The sequence below is a fragment of the Staurois parvus genome, unplaced genomic scaffold (genome assembly GCF_062004578.1).
Source record: "Staurois parvus isolate SC_StPar_1 unplaced genomic scaffold, SC_StPar_1.0 ptg000861l, whole genome shotgun sequence".
Taxonomy (NCBI): Eukaryota; Metazoa; Chordata; class Amphibia; order Anura; family Ranidae; genus Staurois; species Staurois parvus.
In genome coordinates this window covers 95,920-110,405 of record NW_028318657.1, presented here as the reverse complement: position 1 = coordinate 110,405, position 14,486 = coordinate 95,920, and the positions used below count along the sequence as shown (strand labels likewise).

The window sequence follows — 14,486 nt, the reverse complement described above, 5'->3', positions numbered from 1 at the left end:
GTTTTTCCTGAGCTATTCACCTGGGGTGAAGCACTTGATGTAGGAATGATGTTATCTCTCTGACACTGGCAGGCAACATGGCGGCGCCTTTTTGGCTTGAGTGGTGGAGACTGTGTAAGCATTCCTAGCACTTGATGGCAGGATTGTTGGCTGGGGTGGCGTATCCTGTACGTAAACATGTATGGGACCCCTTGGAGGTGTGATGTTATCACTCGGCGGGGTGAAGTTATCACTCGGTGTGATGTCATCAGTCTTTTTGGTTTTAAAAGACTCCAAAATGTACTGAGTCGCCTGAGCATGCGGTTTTTTCCTGAGCTTCTTCATCTGGGGTGAGGCACTTGATGTAGGAATGATGTTATCACTCGGACACTGGCAGGCAACATGGCGGCTCCTTTTCGGCTTGCGTGGTGGAGTCTGTTTGTGAGCATTCCTAGCTCCTGATGGCAGGAATTGTTCTCCTGGATGGGTATCCTGTACATAAACAGGTATGGGACCCCTTGGAGGCTTAATGCTGGGTCTGGGAAGGGTGATGTTATCACTCGGCGGGGTGAAGTTATCACTCGGTGTGATGTCATCAGTCCTTTTTTTTTTTTAAATGACTCCAAAATGCACTGAGTCGTCTGAGCGTGCGGTTTTTCCTGAGCTTCTTCATCTGGGGTGAAGCACTTGAAGTTGGAATGATGTTATCACTCGGACAATGGCAAGCAACGTGGCGGCTCCTTTTCGGCTTGCGTGGTGAAGTCTGTTTGTGAGCCTTCCTAGCTCCTGATGACAGGAATGTTGGCTCGGGTGGCTTATCCTGTACATAAACATGTATGGGACCCCTTGGAGATGTGATGCTGGGTCTGGGAAGGGTGATATTATCTGTCTTTCGTGGTTTGAAAAGACACCAAATAGCACGAAGTCGCCTAGCGGGGGAGAATTCGGCTAAACGACAGCTCATTCAGCATCATCAGCAATACGTACACTGTCAGCACCAGCAGCATTACGAGCAGTATTATGAGTAGCAACAGCAGCATTAAGATAACCCAGTGAAAGGCGTTTGACCTGCAATATTCTGCATCAATATTTATAAAACAGGGATGGGTCTCCATTCTCTAAGGCCGCCCCATCGCTGGACCAGTGGAAATTGAAGTTGCCCAGTCCTTCCTGAATGAGTTCAATCAGCTTCTGAAAATCAAAATATTGTCCTACTCTCAGGGCCAGGTCGTTTCTGTGCAGGATGTATTTCAGAATGATGGCACTTATCAGAGTATGATCTGAAACCAGTATGCAGTGGTGGTCAGTAATGAAAACCAGCTGGAGGGTTCTGGAGGCTCGTTTGCAGCTTCTCTGACCGATTCCTCAACTTGCTCTTCCATTGACTTAATGCTCTTCTCCTTCACTGGCTGTGGCTCTCTGGGGGGTCATCTTCCATTTCTCTGACCTTTTCTCCACTTGCTGCTCTGATGACTTGCTCTCCTCCTTCACCAGCAGGCGTATCTCTGGGGGGTCATTTTGCGTTCCTTTGATGAATTCTTCCATATGCTGCACTGTAATTGATCTCCTGATTCAGTTGTATCGGGATCTCTGAAGAGTGGTCGGGGACGTATCTTTTTCCTCCCCATGCAAACAGCAGGGTATAAACACGGTGAGGATCTGCTGGGTCATTTTTAAATAGATGGCAAACTGCCACTAAATTAGTACAAGATTTAAAAAAAAAACTGTTAAACAGCTTTTGCTGATCGCTATTGATTGAAGGGTATCAGTGGATACTCAATACCATCAATAGAGATTAAATATCTTGTAATAGAATGAGAACTTATCAGGAGCTTTTAAAAAAGCGTCTTGACTCTGACAAGAAGAAACTCAAACTGAGAGCCTCTGCACTGCTGCGCGGAAAGGTCAAATCTGGTCATGTGATCACAGTGAGAGAGAGAGGGAAAGGGCGAGCGAGAGAGGAAAGGGCAAGAGAGAGAGGGAAAGGGCGAGCGAGAGAGAGAGAGGGAAGGCGAGCGAGAGTGTTTACAAAAACAACATCTTTAAAGGGCCAGCGACACATTCTTGGAATCACTGGGTTATTTTGGTTATATAATGAGTTCTTGAAGTGAGTAGAGGAAGGCGCCTCCTATTATTATATACATTTATATTACCATCAGCAGAGCTGGATAGGATCCTATTCATTCCTTATAATGACATCCTATAGAACTCAGCACTATATATGGAATATCTGGAATATTTCCTATTGGATGCAATAAAGATGATCAGATTTAGGAGAATGTTGTATACAGAGCAGAGTTCATCTTTTTATTTCATTTTATTTATTTATTTTTTTTAGTTGTAATGTTTATTGTGAGCACTGCGGCCTATTATTTCATCTTTCTCTGTGCAGATTTCACACTAGAGGGCTCTCTGTGTACGGACTACATGTCCCAGCATGACCCCCATCCCATAGACCGATGGAGGCCTCTCGGTATGGATTACATGTCCAGCATGCCCCCTATCCCCATGGAGGGCTCTCTGTGTATGACTACATGTCCCAGCATGCCCCCTATCCCCATATGGATGACTCTCTGTGTATGGACTACATGTCCCAGCATGCCCCCTATCCCTATAGACCTCTATGTAGGATTCTGTACATATGGACTACATGTCCCAGTATACTCCGCTTTCCCCCATACAACCTCTGTGGAGGATTCTCTGTATGTAGTCCCAGCATGCCCCCTATCCCCATAGACCAATGGAGGGCTCTCTGTGTATTGTCTACATGTCCCAGCATGCCCCCTATATCCCCAGAAACCTCTATGGAGGAATCTCTATGTATGGACTACATGTCCCAGCATGCCCGGCTCTCCGCATACACCTCTATGGAGGAATCTCTATGTATGGACTACATGTCCCAGCATGCCCCCTATATCCCCCAGAAACCTCTATGGAGGAATCTCTATGTATGGACTACATGTCCCAGCATGCCCGGCTCTCCGCATACACCTCTATGGAGGAATCTCTATGTATGGACTACATGTCCCAGCATGCCCCGCTCTCTGCATACACCTCTATGGAGGAATCTCTATGTATGGACTACATGTCCCAACATGCCCTGCTCTCCCCATCGCCCTCTCTTCCCAGGTCAGCAGTGCCAGCCCCCTGGTATTCTCCCCCGCCGGGTCCTCTGTGGGACACGCATTACTGCCGACTCCACAAACTGAGTTAAATGACTATTTATGAGACGTTGGAGGCGAAGGAAGCAGCACCAGCCCTCCACAAAGATGTCTGCGGGCAAATGGTGAGGTCACTTCCGGTCTCGTGACTTCCTGTCCCCGCCTTTCCTGTTAGTGATTAATTATGTAAACAAGGAAGTGGGGGGATGGGAATGGAGGGGGCTGTGTGCGGACATCCAATCATGGCTCAGCAAGGAGGAGGGAGCCGAACCGGGACCAGAGTGAGGGGCGGGGCTAACACCTCCCACCGGACTGCTGAGGAACTGCTAGTCTCAGCATTACCACATGACCCAGGAGGGGGAGGAGTCCCCGGATGTTGTGTCCTGGAGGGGAATTCTGCTTTATAGGTCCTGACATTCCCAGAGACACTGACAGAGATAGTGTCCTCTAATAGGATGATACAGAACACCTCCCCCACCTCTGTATAGAACTATACAACTCCTCCCCCATCTGTATACAGAACAACTATACAACCCCTCCCCCAATCTCTATAAAGTGTATATATAGAACACCTCCCCCACCTCTATAAAACTATACAACCCCTCCCCTATCTAAATACAGTGTAACTATAGAACTATATAAATTGATGTAAGGGGGCACTCTGATGGGGGAAATTGATGTAAGGGGGCACTCTGATGGGGGAAATTGATGTAAGGGGGCACCCTGATGGGGGAAATTGATGTAAGGGGGCACCCTGATGGGGGAAATTGATGTAAGGGGGCACCCTGATGGGGGAAATTGATGTAAGGGGGCACTCTGATGTGGATATTTTATATAAGGGACACTCTGGTGAGGACACCTGATGTAAGGAGGGACTCTTATAGGAGCCTTGATGTAGGGTGGAGCTCTGAGAAGAACTCCTGATATAAGGAGGGACTCTGTTAGGGACACCTGATATAAAGGGGCACAGGTTCTTGATTGATCACCCTAAGTGTAGTAGAGATTGTGGGGATCTAATACATACGAATATTGCCAAAAGTATTGGGCCGCCGGCCTTTTCACACACATGACCTTTAATGGCCCCCCCAGTCTTAGTCCATAGGGTTCAATATTGAGTTGGCCCCGCTCTTTCCACGCACATGACCTTTAATGGCCCCCCAGTCTTAGTCCGTAGGGTTCAATATTGAGTTGGCCCCGCCCTTTCCACGCACATGACCTTTAATGACCCCCCAGTCTTAGTCCGTAGGGTTCAATATTGAGTTGGCCCCGCCCTTTCCACGCACATGACCTTTAATGGCCCCCCAGTCTTAGTCTGTAGGGTTCAATATTGAGTTGGCCCCGCCCTTTCCACGCACATGACCTTTAATGGCCCCCCAGTCTTAGTCCGTAGGGTTCAATATTGAGTTGGCCCCGCCCTTTGCAGCTATAACAGCTTCACCTCTTCTGGGAAGGCCGTCCACAAGGTTTAGGAGGGTGTCTATGGGAAGGTTGGACCATTCTTCCAGAAGCACATTTGTCAGGTCAGGCACTGATGTCGGGGGAGGAGGCCTGGCTCACAGTCTGCGCTCTAATTCATCCCAAAGGTGTTCTATGGGGTTGAGGTCAGGACTCTGTGCAGGACAGTCAAGTTCCTCCACCCCAAACTGGCTCCTCCATGTCTTTATGGACCTTGCTTTGTGCACTGGGGGGCAGTCATGTTGGAACAGGAAGGGGCCATCCCCAAACTCTTCCCACAAAGTTGGGAGCATGAAATTGTCCAAAATGTCTTGTTGGAACAGGAAGGGGCCATTAGTGTAAGGATGACATGAATGACTAGTGTCCAGGGGTGGACTGACCATTTGGAAACTCGGGCACTGCCCGAGGGCCTGGGGTCAGTAGGGGGCCCCATGAGATGCCCCTGGTACCTTTCATAGGCTTTTTTGAGTTTGGGCAAGGACACAGGGGCCCCATGATCCCCTATTGCCCAGGGGCCCCATGAGTTGTCAGTCCGCCCCTGCTAGTGTCAGAGAGAGCTATTGAGCGATGTATACAGTAAGCAGCAGGCTTTTTTTTCATCCACATTGCTAAGGATAGCCGAAAAAAATGCCTGAAAAGGATCCGAGTGCTCCACCTACTGGCTGAAAATGAGAATACAAAATAATATCCTTGCGCAAGAAATAAATTATTCAGAAGTGTTTAAGAACATACAATCATACAACACATTTGCTTCATTAGTTTTGGTTTCAATTTTATTTCTTCACTAATATATCCTCAACATTTTATTTGTATAGCACTTCTCTCCCTGGGGACTAAAAGCACTTCGCAGGCGAGGCAGCCATCTTGAAAATTGCGTTGGCCAGGAATCGAACCCGGGTCAGCTGCTGGATAGGCAGCTATGCTCACCACTGCACCACCAACGCAAGGTATGTGTTTGGGAGGAAAACCACGCAAGCACAGGGGAGGTACAAGCGGCCATAGGCTGTCCAGTGATCCCGAGGGTGTGGCCAGATTACAGGGGCGGCATGTCATCCCGCCCACACATCGCGTCCAGGGAAAAGAAGACACCGGACCTGCGGACCTCTCTACCCCTCCTCCAGCAGCGCCTCCTGGACTGGATCGTCTTGGGACTGGGACACGGAGCCAGGTAAGACACAGCAGCCCGCTGCCTGTCCCTGTACTAAGTGTCCCTTCCGTTGGAAGAGGAGGGGCGGCGGCACCACGCCGCCCCCCCCCCCCTAAAAAGTGCGGCCCTAGGCAAACGCCTTGTTTGCCTCGCGGCAAATACGCCCCTGGTTGTAAGCCTCATTTTTGCGCCCCTGTACCTTGTGTACATATGTACCCCCCTAGCTACGCCTCTGTGTCACATGGTGACATTTCAAGAAGTTTTATTGGCCAGCGGGAGGTGACTGCGCTGCGCTGGACAAAGAGCACGGCCAGCCGTACTTTATTTCAGCGCACACCGCCCGCACTTGCCTTGTCTTGATTGGACCTAAAGTTGGCTATAAATGAATTGAAGTTCGTCTGGTTCAGAATCCAGCTGAATTTCAATCCATCTATGGCTGTCCTTGCTCATGAAAAGTTAATCTATCTCATGAATGGGCTTGTTGGAAGTTTTTTCTCGATCGGCGCATGCAGCCAATCAGTTGCTGGGCTGATCAGTATATTCTGACTATCAGCATGTGGTGACTGCGGTACGCTAGAAAAAGTACAGCCTGCTGTACTTCATTTTGGTGCCTGCACACTACCACAATGCATTGGTGTGATCCAGCCACACCAAAGACAAGGCATGTGTCAGGGGCGTACCTATAGGCATTGCAACTGTGACCCGGCCCCATGCTGCAGGGGGGTCGCACGGCTGGGACAGTCCCCCCACATTGCATTGTACACTTTTTTTTTTTTCACACAAACTATAGAGCAGGGGTCCTCAAACTACGGCCCGCGGGCCACATGCGGCCCACCGAGGACATTTATCCGGCCCGCCGGGTAGGGGCGTATCTGCCGCGAGGCAAGCTACCAGGGTTTGGCAGGTCGGGAGAGCTCGGCAGGGCTCGGGCAGGAGGCAGGAGGGCGGGATCAGCAATTCTAGAACAGGGGAAGGTGGGCTCGGCTTATGAACCCGCACCAATCACCCGGCCTCTCTGCAGCCAGCCGGCCATCTATTCTGATCAGTGCATGCAACCGTCACGGTTGGAGGGCGGAGCCTAGAGCGAACCATGAAGAGGGGGAGCAAGACAGGAGACTCCATCGCTGCATGTCGGGTATCATGGCCACGGACCCTATATAAGTGCAAAAGATGATCGATCTCCTGCCTCTCTCTTTCCCCCCTCTCTCCCCCCCCTCTTCTCTCTTTCTTTCCCCCCTCTCTCTCTCTCTCCCCCCTCCTCTCCCCCCCCTCTCTTTCACTCTCTCCCCCCCCTCTCTTTCACTCTCTCCCCCCTCCTCTCCCCCCCTCCTCTTTCTCTCTCTCCCCTCCTTATCTCCCCCCCCCCCCCCTCTCTCTTTACATTGTACACAGATCTGACCCAACAAGGTGTCCTGCATTTGCCGTATATTTTGCTCCATAAGACACACTTGGGGGGAAATTTCTGTGCGTCTTATGGAGCGGCCGGCCCAGTATTCCCGCCGCCGTTGTATGTCCGCAGTCTCTGGTCATCTCCTGTACTGTGGCCGCATTTGTTCATAGTTTTTTTTTTTTTTAAACTATAGTCCGGCCCTCCAACGGTCTGAGGGACAGTGAACTGGCCCCCTGTTTAAAAAGTTTGAGGACCCCTGCTATAGAGGCACCAAAGAGATGTTCTCCGTCAAAAGGCAGGTGTCTATTCATTGAGTGAGCTGGTCCTTGAACAACACCAAAAATTCTTAAGTTGCCTGAGTTGTTTTTCCTGAGCTCTTGGTGATGGAATGATGTTATCACTCCTCGGTAAGGTGATGTTATCACTCCTTGGTAAGGTGATGTTATCACTCCTCGGTAAGGTGATGTTATCACTCCTCACTAAGGTGATGTTATCACTCCTCACTAAGGTGATGTTATCACTCCTCGGTAAGGTGATGTTATCACTCCTCACTAAGGTGATGTTATCACTCCTCACTAAGGTGATGTTATCACTCCTCACTAAGGTGATGTTATCACTCCTCACTAAGGTGATGTTATCACTCCTCACTAAGGTGATGTTATCACTCCTCGGTAAGGTGATGTTATCACTCCTCGGTAAGGTGATGTTATCACTCCTCGGTAAGGTGATGTTATCACTCCTCACTAAGGTGATGTTATCACTCCTCGGTAAGGTGATGTTATCACTCCTCGGTAAGGTGATGTTATCACTCCTCACTAAGGTGATGTTATCACTCCTCGGTAAGGTGATGTTATCACTCCTCGGTAAGGTGATGTTATCACTCCTCACTAAGGTGATGTTATCACTCCTCGGTAAGGTGATGTTATCACTCCTCGGTAAGGTGATGTTATCACTCCTCACTAAGGTGATGTTATCACTCCTCACTAAGGTGATGTTATCACTCCTCACTAAGGTGATGTTATCACTCCTCGGTAAGGTGATGTTATCACTCCTCGGTAAGGTGATGTTATCACTCCTCGGTAAGGTGATGTTATCACTCCTCACTAAGGTGATGTTATCACTCCTCGGTAAGGTGATGTTATCACTCCTCGGTAAGGTGATGTTATCACTCCTCACTAAGGTGATGTTATCACTCCTCACTAAGGTGATGTTATCACTCCTCACTAAGGTGATGTTATCACTCCTCGGTAAGGTGATGTTATCACTCCTCGGTAAGGTGATGTTATCACTCCTCGGTAAGGCGATGTTATCACTCCTCGGTAAGGTGATGTTATCACTCCTTGGTAAGGAGATGTTATCTCTCGGACACTGGCAGGCAACATGGCGGCGCCTTTTTGGCTTGAGTGGTGGAGACTGTGTGAGCATTCCTAGCACTTGATGGCAGGATTGTTGGCTCGGGTGGCGCATCCTCTACATAAACATGTATGGGACCCCTTGGAGGTTTAATGCTGGGTCTGGTGATGTCATCACTTGGCGGGGTGAAGTTATCACTCGGTGTGATGTCATCAATCTTTTTTGGTTTGAAAAGACGCCAAAATGCACTGAGTCGCCTGAGCATGCGTTTTTTCCTGATCTTATTCATCCGGGGTGAAGCACTTGATGTAGGAATGATGTTATCTCTCGGACACTGGCAGGCAACATGGCGGCTCCTTTTTGACTTGCGTGGTGGAGTCTGTTTGTGAGCATTCCTAGCTCCTGATGGCAGGATTGTTGGCTTGGGTGGCGTATCCTGTACGTAAACAAGTATGGGACCCCTTGGAGGTGTGATGCTGGGTCTGGTGATGTCATCACTCGGCGGGGTGAAGTTATCACTCGGTGTGATGTCATCAGTCTTTTTTGGTTTGAAATGACTCCAAAATGCACTAAGTCGCCCGAGCATGCGGTTTTTCTTGAGCTTCTTCATCCGGGGTGAAGCACTTGAAGTTGGAATGATGTTATCACTGGGACAATGGCAAGCAACGTGGCGGCTCCTTTTCGGCTTGCGTGGTGAAGTCTGTTTGTGAGCATTCCTAGCTCCTGATGGCAGGATTGTTGGCTCGGGTGGCGTATCCTGTACATAAACATGTATGGGACCCCTTGGAGGTGTGATGCTGGGTCTGGGAAGGGTGATATTATCTGTCTTTCGTGGTTTGAAAAGACACCAAATAGCACGAAGTCGCCTAGCGGGGGAGAATGGGCTAAACGACAGCTCATTCAGCATCATCAGCAATACGTACACTGTCAGCACCAGCAGCATTACGAGCAGTATTATGAGTAGCAACAGCAGCATTAAGATAACCCAGTGAAAGGCGTTTGACCTGCAATATTCTGCATCAATATTTATAAACAGGGATGGGTCTCCATTCTCTAAGGCCGCCCCATGGCTGGACCATTGGAAATTGAAGTTGCCCAGTCCTTCCTGAATGAGTTCAATCAGCTTCTGGAAAATCAAATATTGTCCTACTCTCAGGGCCAGGTCGTTTCTGTGCAGGATGTATTTCAGAATGATGGCACTTATCAGGAGTATGATCTGAAACCAGTATGCAGTGGTGGTCAGTAATGAAAACCAGCTGGAGGGTTCTGGAGGCTCGTTTGCCGCTTCTCTGACCGATTCCTCAACTTGCTCTTCCATTGACTTAATGCTCTTCTCCTTCACTGGCTTGTGGCTCTCTGGGGGGTCATCTTCCATTTCTCTGACCTTTTCCTCCACTTGCTGCTCTGATGACTTGCTCTCCTCCTTCACCAGCAGGCGTATCTCTGGGGGGTCATTTTGCGTTCCTTTGATGAATTCTTCCATATGCTGCTCTGTTGTATTGATCTCCTGATTCAGGTGTATCGGGATCTCTGAAGAGTGGTCGGGGACGTATCTTTTTCCTCCCCATGCAAACAGCAGGGTAAGAAACACGGTGAGGATCTGCTGGCTCATTTTTAAATAGATGGCAAACTGCCACTAAATTAGTACAAGATTTAAAAAAAAACCTGTTAAACAGCTTTTGCTGATCGCTATTGATTGAAGGGTATCAGTGGATACTCAATACCAATCAATAGAGATTAAATATCTTGTAATAGAATGAGAACTTATCAGGAGCTTTTAAAAAAGCGTCTTGACTCTGACAAGAAGAAACTCAAACTGAGAGCCTCTGCACTGCTGCGCGGAAAGGTCAAATCTGGTCATGTGATCACAGTGAGAGAGAGAGGGAAAGGGCGAGCGAGAGAGAGAGAGGGAAAGGGCAAGAGAGAGGGAAAGGGCAAGAGAGAGAGAGGGAAAGGGCGAGCGAGAGAGAGGGAAAGGGCGAGCGAGAGAGAGAGAGGGAAGGGCGAGCGAGAGTGTTTACAAAAACAACATCTTAAAGGGCCAGCGACACATTATTGGAATCACTGGGTTATTTTGGTTATATAATGAGTTCTTGAAGTGAGTAGAGGAAGGCGCCTCCTATTATTATATACATTTATATTACCATCAGCAGAGCTGGATAGGATCCTATTCATTCCTTATAATGACATCCTATAGAACTCAGCACTATATATGGAATATCTGGAATATTTCCTATTGGATGCAATAAAGATGATCAGATTTAGGAGAATGTTGTATACAGAGCAGAGTTCATCTTTTTATTTCATTTTATTTATTTATTTTTTTTAGTTGTAATGTTTATTGTGAACACTGCGGCCTATTATTTCATCTTTCTCTGTGCAGATTTCACACTAGAGGGCTCTCTGTGTACGGACTACATGTCCCAGCATGCCCCCCATCCCCATAGACTGATGGAGGGCTCTCTGTGTATGGATTACATGTCCCAGCATGCCCCCTATCCCCATGGAGGGCTCTCTGTGTATGGACTACATGTCCCAGCATGCCCCCTATCCCCATATGGATGACTCTCTGTGTATGGACTACATGTCCCAGCATGCCCCCTATCCCTATAGACCTCTATGTAGGATTCTGTACATATGGACTACATGTCCCAGTATACTCCGCTTTCCCCCATACACCTCTGTGGAGGATTCTCTGTATGTAGTCCCAGCATGCCCCCTATCCCCATAGACCAATGGAGGGCTCTCTGTGTATTGTCTACATGTCCCAGCATGCCCCCTATATCCCCAGAAACCTCTATGGAGGAATCTCTATGTATGGACTACATGTCCCAGCATGCCCGGCTCTCCGCATACACCTCTATGGAGGAATCTCTATGTATGGACTACATATCCCAGCATGCCCCGCTCTCCGCATACACCTCTATGGAGGAATCTCTATGTATGGACTACATGTCCCAACATGCCCTGCTCTCCCCATCGCCCTCTCTTCCCAGGTCAGCAGTGCCAGCCCCCTGGTATTCTCCCCCGCCGGGTTCTCTGTGGGACACACATTACTGCCGACTCCACAAACTGAGTTAAATGACTATTTATGAGACGTTGGAGGCGAAGGAAGCAGCACCAGCCCTCCACAAAGATGTCTGCGGGCAAATGGTGAGGTCACTTCCGGTCTCGTGACTTCCTGTCCCCGCCTTTCCTGTTAGTGAATAATTATGTAAACAAGGAAGTGGGGGGATGGGAATGGAGGGGGCTGTGTGCGGACATCCAATCATGGCTCAGCAAGGAGGAGGGAGCCCAACCGGGACCAGAGTGAGGGGCGGGGCTAACACCTCCCACCGGACTGCTGAGGAACTACTAGTCTCAGCATTACCACATGACCCAGGAGGGGGAGGAGTCCCCGGATGTTGTGTCCTGGAGGGGAATTCTGCTTTATAGGTCCTGACATTCCCAGAGACACTGACAGAGATAGTGTCCTCTAATAGGATGATACAGAACACCTCCCCCATCTCTGTATAGAACTATACAACTCCTCCCCCATCTGTATACAGAACAACTATACAACCCCTCCCCCAATCTCTATAAAGTGTATCTATAGAACACCTCCCCCACCTCTGTATAAAACTATACAACCCCTCCCCTATCTAAATACAGTGTAACTATAGAACTATATAAATTGATGTAAGGGGGCACTCTGATGGGGGAAATTGATGTAAGGGGGCACTCTGATGGGGGAAATTGATGTAAGGGGGCACCCTGATGGGGGAAATTGATGTAAGGGGGCACTCTGATGTGGATATTTTATATAAGGGACACTCTCGTGAGGACACCTGATGTAAGGAGGGACTCTTATAGGAGCCTTGATGTAGGGTGGAGCTCTGAGAAGAACTCCTGATATAAGGAGGGACTCTGTTAGGGACAACTGATATAAAGGGGCGCAGGTTCTTGATTGATCACCCTAAGTGTAGTAGAGATTGTGGGGATCTAATACATACGAATATTGCCAAAAGTATTGGGCCGCCGGCCTTTCCACACACATGACCTTTAATGGCCCCCCCAGTCTTAGTCCATAGGGTTCAATATTGAGTTGGCCCCGCCCTTTCCACGCACATGACCTTTAATGGCCCCCCAGTCTTAGTCCGTAGGGTTCAATATTGAGTTGGCCCCGCCCTTTCCACGCACATGACCTTTAATGACCCCCCAGTCTTAGTCCGTAGGGTTCAATATTGAGTTGGCCCCGCCCTTTCCACGCACATGACCTTTAATGGCCCCCCAGTCTTAGTCCGTAGGGTTCAATATTGAGTTGGCCCCGCCCTTTCCACGCACATGACCTTTAATGGCCCCCCCAGTCTTAGTCCGTAGGGTTCAATATTGAGTTGGCCCTGCCCTTTGCAGCTATAACAGCTTCACCTCTTCTGGGAAGGCCGTCCACAAGGTTTAGGAGGGTGTCTATGGGAAGGTTGGACCATTCTTCCAGAAGCACATTTGTCAGGTCAGGCACTGATGTCGGGGGAGGAGGCCTGGCTCACAGTCTCCGCTCTAATTCATCCCAAAGGTGTTCTATGGGGTTGAGGTCAGGACTCTGTGCAGGACAGTCAAGTTCCTCCACCCCAAACTGGCTCCTCCATGTCTTTATGGACCTTGCTTTGTGCACTGGGGGGCAGTCATGTTGGAACAGGTAGGGGCCATCCCCAAACTCCTCCCACAAAGTTGGGAGCATGAAATTGTCCAAAATGTCTTGTTGGAACAGGAAGGGGCCATTAGTGTAAGGATGACATGAATGACTAGTGTCCAGGGGTGGACTGACCATTTGGAAACTCGGGCACTGCCCGAGGGCCTTGGGTCAGTAGGGGGCCCCATGAGATGCCCCTGGTACCTTTCATAGGCTTTTTTGAGTTTGGGCAAGGACACAGGGGCCCCATGATCCCCTATTGCCCAGGGGCCCCATGAGTTGTCAGTCCGCCCCTGCTAGTGTCAGAGAGAGCTATTGAGCGATGTATACAGTAAGCAGCAGGCTTTTTTTTCATCCACATTGCTAAGGATAGCCGAAAAAAATGCCTGAAAAGGATCCGAGTGCTCCACCTACTGGCTGAAAATGAGAATACAAAATAATATCCTTGCGCAAGAAATAAATTATTCAGAAGTGTTTAAGAACATACAATCATACAACACATTTGCTTCATTAGTTTTGGTTTAAATTTTATTTCTTCACTAATATATCCTCAACATTTTATTTGTATAGCACTTCTCTCCCTGGGGACTAAAAGCACTTCGCAGGCGAGGCAGCCATCTTGAAAATTGCGTTGGCCAGGAATCGAACCCGGGTCAGCTGCTGGATAGGCAGCTATGCTCACCACTGCACCACCAACGCAAGGTATGTGTTTGGGGGGAAAACCACGCAAGCACAGGGAGAACATGCAGACTCCATGCAGGTAGTGTCCTGGTCAGGATTTGAATCAAGGACTCCAGTGCTGCAATTCAGAAGTGCTAAACACTAAAGTGGTTCTAAAGCCAAAGATTTTTTTTTTTACTTTCATCTTTCATGCATTCTATGCATGAGGGTATAAAACCTTCTGTGCAGCCCCCCCCCCCCCCCAATTTTTATTTTTTGTGTCTAATAAAGTAAGGTCTTTTACTGATATACCGCGGTTTTTCACATTGGAGCCTCTTTTCTAGTGGAGAACCTCCTCTGGGCTCTCATACCGCCACCCATGCCAAGTACGGCCCGCCACACCGGATGCCGTGGTGTCTAGCAGCCACACTGGAGACAAAGCATTTTGCCTGGTCTTGCGGTAGGACTGTGCCAGAATAGCCGCCCAATGCAGTCCCACCATATTGCCTTGTTCACTTTTTTCTTTTTTTTAAACAAACTTTATTGAAATGTCACACAGTAACATTTCATAAGGTGTTATTGACCAGTGGAAGGTGACTGCACTGTGCTGCGAAGAAGCATGGCCAGCCGTACTTTATTTCTGCGTACATCACCGCAATGCTGTGGTGTCAA

At 48.8% G+C, this 14,486-nt stretch overlaps 2 non-coding genes across 2 annotated transcripts; both read right to left on the bottom strand.

The window, feature by feature from the left end:
* Positions 1 to 5,467: 5,467 nt before the first annotated feature.
* TRNAD-AUC (transfer RNA aspartic acid (anticodon AUC)) lies at positions 5,468 to 5,539 on the bottom strand. Its single transcript has one exon. It is a non-coding gene; the product is annotated as a tRNA-Asp (tRNA).
* Positions 5,540 to 13,781: 8,242 nt separating this feature from the next.
* On the bottom strand, positions 13,782 to 13,853 carry TRNAD-AUC (transfer RNA aspartic acid (anticodon AUC)). The gene has a single exon. It is a non-coding gene; the product is annotated as a tRNA-Asp (tRNA).
* Positions 13,854 to 14,486: the final 633 nt, after the last annotated feature.